The following is a 6,110-nucleotide window of genomic DNA, read 5'->3' as shown; positions in this document are numbered from 1 at the left end:
AACTATCCGATCCGCAACATCTGGTCGTGCCACCCGCCGCCCTGTTTAGAGTTTTCTTCTGGCGTTTTCGAAAACATTGTTGTCAAGCTGCGACCGCGACTGTCAAATTGGCATTTCGAAAAATGTGTCAATGAACTTTTAACCAAGGTAAATAACCTTTATATTGCAAATTGCATCAAAAACGCGAAATGCAAGAAACTTGCAAACATTTTGCAAGCAAAATTCCAGCAGTGAGCCGTCAATTATTCATGTCAATTTATTGGGATTGACACTTGCAATAAGTTGACATAAATATTTGACAGCTCGCTGCTAGCATTTTGCTTGTAAACTGTTTGCAAGATTTTTGCATTTCGCGTTTTTGATGCAATTTGCAATACTGCTCTGATATACACTGAAACAAGAAACATACGGTATATCGTATATCGCACCATTTTTCTGAAATGACAATTTCAAGCTGATGTAATGCTTCTTAAAGGTCCAAACCGTATGCTGCGTCAGCGCGTCCGTCAGCCCCGGACTGAATAAAAAAATGCTATTACAGAAACATATCTTCATCCTCACTTTATATGCTTTCATTGCGCAAAACAACAATCAATCTGTTAAAATACGAAATGGTTCGCATTCAAAGCTGATTTTAACCTGAGAGAGATTCGCGGATAGGAAAAAATCGTACGTCAAATGCAGCCAGTTCGAACTGTCAAATGCAGCCAGTTGTTATTATTGGTCAGAAATGGAAAAGTATTGGTAACTCATACAAGTTTTCGGCTGATAGTTCTTTAGGAAAACCCAAATAAGTAATTAAATTGATCTTATTTTTTTCGTTGTAAATTAGCTGCTAACTAAAAAAAATGTTTGATAATATTTTACGCTAAGGATACTTTCGAATATCTCACCATAGTACTCATAACGTGTCATTTTACATGCAATAAACTATGCGCTTCCGATTTATCGTATGTTGCATACAGTATTTTTGCAAAAGCTGATTTCCCATACACACAGAAAAATTTCATGGTAAATTCTACCATTTTAGGGGTAAGCTTGACCAGAAAAGTATGGTGGTTTTCAACCGACTGGGAAAACTGGTCTAGACAACATTTTCATGGTTATTTCGACTATAAGCTTGAACAATGGACGCATGGTACGGTTGACCACGCATAGTAGGCATAACTATAATCTGTATACCATAAAATTGTCATCATTACAATGCTTTAGTTATCTTAACCACTTTTTGTATAGTTTTACTGACAAGAAAATAGTCATCTTGGACAAAAAAATAAACGGAACTAGCTGGTTGCAGTGACAATTTTATGGTAAAAATGACCATGTATGGTTGGGACAACTATAATTTAAAACTATACAATTGTCATCATGACAATGGTTTTGTTATCATGACCAGGTTTTGTATGATATTGCTGACAAGAAAATAGTCATCTTAAACACGCAATGAACGGGACGAGTTGTTTGTCGTGACAATTTCGTGGTAAAAATGACGTTATTAACTATTGTTGAAATAACCATGAACGTAGTCATCTCAACTATAAATTTTATAGTTTTTATGATCATTCACGTTATACTTACTCCGAATAAATCAAACGAATCTTTTGCAATAAATGAATGTGGTGCACCTGCAGGTATACTTGCAGAGAAACTTTCAAGTATACTTGCAGATGCACCACATTCAATTATTGCAAAAGATTCATATGATTCTTTCGAAGTAAGCATAATGTGAACGGTAATATATAAATAAATTAGACGGATTTCTCATTATTTCACAATCCAAATAACAAACAATCGGTTATGTCTATACATATATATCGTAGATTACTATAATTTTAACAGGAATTTTACGTACGTTTTTGGTGTGGCTCTGCAGTGTAGGTTTGCTGACTGTGGTTACCTGCATTCCGAGTATAGATTCATCCGCGGCTAAAACCACAATTTGCGATGTTCAGCCTGCAGCAGAGCCGGTCAGATCTGGCATATTTAGCTGGAATATACTGAAGTGAAACCACTGGCTACCTATTAGTTTGAACTGCCTGAACATTAATCGAATGTGGCATAGACTTCACGTTATCCTATTTGGGATGAGAAGCGGTTTTAGACGTGTGCTAAACTAACACATACCAATATTTACCTCAAAGTTGTCGAGCCCGTGTAGCTACTACTCTAAAAATCCTTATCATGATGGCACATCCAATGACGATCATCGGTTATTGGGACTTCGAATAAATTGGAAACATCTCCCGGGGGCATTATGCAGCAGAATCCTGTACGGATGGGAAAATCGATAATCCTGGAAAGAGTTTTCTGGACATATGCCGTATTCTTGACTGCAGACAACACGTCTAACTTAAGCCTATCCATGATGCCAATTAACTACAGGATAAGATTCTCCACCGTGCACCATGCATTGAAAATATTGTTATTTCAACTGTTATAAACGGCAAGCAAAGGTGATCTCCGTCAAGTGATTTAACAATTGGTTTCTGATCAATTTCATCAGAACAGGTTGGTACAACCGACATAATTAGCATTTTATATATGTTCGGTTCTAAGGGAAAGTCTGTCATACGGCAATCTAATCATGCCGGCTGTCTTTCGTTGTCTAATGCAGATAAAGAGTGCAATAGGTCTGAAGCAGGCAACAGTAATTCAACTAGCGGAGCATCCATAAAATCAAACTGCAGGAAATCGGTAATTCCCAGCTGAAATATCATTGTGGTCAAATCGGTACGCTAAATTTTTGGAACCAGCATCGGAAGCGTTTTACGTTCCATTCTAGTTTTTGAGATGAAGACTTTTTGCTCAACAAATCCTGGATTAACAACATAATAAATACCATCGACTGTGAGCGATGTTTTCGTTATGTCCGTTCGTAGTGTGTCAGCAACTTGAATAACAGACGACTGAAATGAACAAAATTGAATAAACATTGAAATACGACAAAAATTAAATACTCACTTCGTTCGTTCGTTGGATATGCCGTAGTTTCGGGGTAGTTTAAAGGCCGGCCGAAATCTTCCGATCAAGTAGGACGTCATAACTGCTGGTAGAAGTAGATTTTACGATTGAAATATTTCAAAGTCTCGGAGTTGCTAATTGTGACTCTGATCGGTTTTAGAAGTCTATTGTGCTCCAGTGTCTGCTGACGGAAATAGTTTGACGATGGTCTAGCTCAGCGGTGGCCACGGTACAAGCATATTGCGGGCTAAATCAGATCTCCCCAATAGATCCGCGGCCCTAAATGACTTCTGACATTAATAAATTCAACCTATAGTGTCCGTCCGCCATCTATCAAACCAGTTCGCGGGCCGCAAAGGCCAAATTCAAGAGCCGCAGTTTGGCCATCACTGGTCTAGCTGGTGTTACATAGGATGTCATTTTGAATTATTCGATTGAAGGTACCGAAAGTGTAATCCTCAATTCCCGACACGAATCAGCCATCGTTGGCAGTTCCAGAACCTGCTTTTTGTTTGTACGTGTGGCAGGATGTTCGAACTGGTTTGTCTGATCATCTGGATGCTACGCTTGTTCCGCTCCTGCCACTCTACCGGTCAGGAAAAATATGTACTAACTTTTGATTCCTGTCGGTCTACTATATTGCCGCTTTCCTCTGTCGAAACGTATTTACTTCTGTTTTTTTTGCTGAAATATCCAGTAAAACACTGTACCTGGAAAACAACATATTAGCCTCAACCGTTTGAAACAGTCCTAATTGAGTTCATTGCTGGTCCTAAAAAGAGTTATTATGGTGTATTTGAAGATAATAAAAGATGATTTTTCTATTTCTTTACCTAAAGCACAAATGGTGCTTCCTGTAGTCCGTACGGTATGGAGTTATGATGACGGCGATTAAAACTTTGGATTGATTCTTTTTTTTTCACTGGCCTAATAAAATAAAAAGTTTCACTGGCCTGTGGATTCCGATATAAAACATCTGTTGGTGAGCAAACCGTGATCATTGTATTGTATTTACGACGAATCAAGAAGATCTATGACGTGGATCTTGGACCCGGCAACAATACCGTTCGCACAATAGAGGCTAAATGTTGTGATTGCTGGATGGTGTTGGCTCATTCCTAGTTTTTGTAAAGAGCTGCAATCCGGTTATGTTCGATATTTCGGAAGCAAGTAACAGATGCAAATTTTCTTAAAAATATGTTGCGGAAAATATAAAGAAAAAGAAAATATTGTACCCAACAAATATTTTTGTTATATAACAACTTATCAGGCGTTTGCTACTCGGTATTAGCTATACAATGGTTTTAATAAGGTATACTATTAAACAAAAATGTTTGTTGGGTATACAGAAAAATGAATTTTGTCTGTTCTGCATGTGCCTTATAGACTAGGAAACTACTAAACCGATCGGAGTGAAAATTTGTATGCGGTTTTTAGGGCCAGGGAAGGTTCTTATTGTACTAGCTAGTGCTGCTAATGAAAATACGTCTGTGCCGCCCAGTTGTAAAGTTTGTACTTCCCAGTATGTATATTAAATAGCATATCCAAGAATCTATGTTTACTAGATCAACGGATAATAGAGTTTATAAATATTTTACTATACTACACAGGGTGGCTCCCATACAAATAAAACCCAAATTTTACATATCTCGAGAACCAATCAAGCAAATTGAACCAAATTTTGGATGAGGTGGGGTTTTCCCTTCTCTGGAAGGGGTTGTACTCACACAAATAAAGCGGATATTTTTGCAAAACTCAAAAACTAATTGAACTCGAGAAAAATTCTTCCATAAACATTAGTCAATATCAAGATCACTAAAAACTGCTTATATACACTAGATGATTCAGGGCGAGACGGCCGTAGGTCGCGAGTACTGCCGGCGGAAGCGCTGATCACTACGAGGGGGGGGCAGTCCCCAGAGAAAACACCTCTGTCTAGGTTTATTTGTTTTCCTAGGTCTACTGCCCTCTATTACTTTCCTTCAGTTGGGTCCGAACGAGCGACGGCGGGTAAGTGAGGATCGCACCCGCGAAATAGTACTTTTCGCTAAAAGGGTTTTCGCGAAATGGTATTCCGCTAACACTATATTCCGCATTATGGTCAACTGAGAATTGGTTTTCCGCGAAAATTCGGCGAAATGTTATATAATCACGGTGAATATTTAAATACTATTAGCTTTATTTTATCTGCCGTAATAATAATGGTGGGAGCAGCCACGTAGCCAGGGGGGCCTGGCGGCCTTGGCCCATCCCCCGAAATATTTTGGCTCACATTTTTATCGCGGCACTGCAAGAGATCTGTCGCAAAGGCGAGAAGGTGTGGAGGATCCGTGGTGGTAAAGCCAAATTTTTCCAGAGCGGTGGAGCGATCGACGAGCTGGGAACGGGCTTCGTAGTATTGGGAAAAATGCAGGATCACGTAATGGACTGGAAAGCGATCAACGAGAGGATGTGTGTGTTGAGGATAAAAGGCCGTTTCTTCAACTACACCATCATAAACGAGCATTGTCCATACGAAGGTAGACCCGACGACGAGAAGGAAGCGTTCTATGTGCAGCTGCAGGCAACGTACGACAGCTGCACACGACAGGACATCAAGATCGTCATCGGCGATATGAACGCCCAGGTCGGCAGGGAAGCAATGTATAGACCGGTGATCGGGTCCCATAGCCTGCACACCGATACGAACGACAACGGCCAGCGATGCATGATCACCAGCGATGGTGATCAGAAGCACTTTCTTTTCCCACAAAGATATCCAAAAAGCCACCTGGAGATCACCTGACCAATGAACTTCGAACCAAATCGACCATATTCACATCGAGGGCCGGTTTTTCTCGAATATCACCAACGTACACTCCCTACGGGGTACGGATACCGACTCGGACAATTACCTAATAGCAGTACACGTGCGCTTAAAGCTAGATGCTTCGACCCTCGAAAACGGGTGGAGTATGATACGCTCGGCCGTCAACGGGGTCGCAACCTCGGCGCTAGGAGTGGAAACCTTGAGCGGAACCAAAAAAGTGGTCTCTAGGAAACTCCGGTAATATACGTGGGAAAGGCGAGACCACACGAAGCCAGCTCCCCCTCGATCCAAAATGTGTTCGGCTACTGGTAGTAAGAAAACTACGGCCTCCATGAGGCCA

The sequence above is a fragment of the Sabethes cyaneus genome, chromosome 3 (assembly GCF_943734655.1).
Source record: "Sabethes cyaneus chromosome 3, idSabCyanKW18_F2, whole genome shotgun sequence".
NCBI lineage: Eukaryota > Metazoa > Arthropoda > Insecta > Diptera > Culicidae > Sabethes > Sabethes cyaneus.
The sequence above is the reverse complement of the archived record's forward strand: the minus strand, read 5'-3'. Positions refer to the sequence as shown.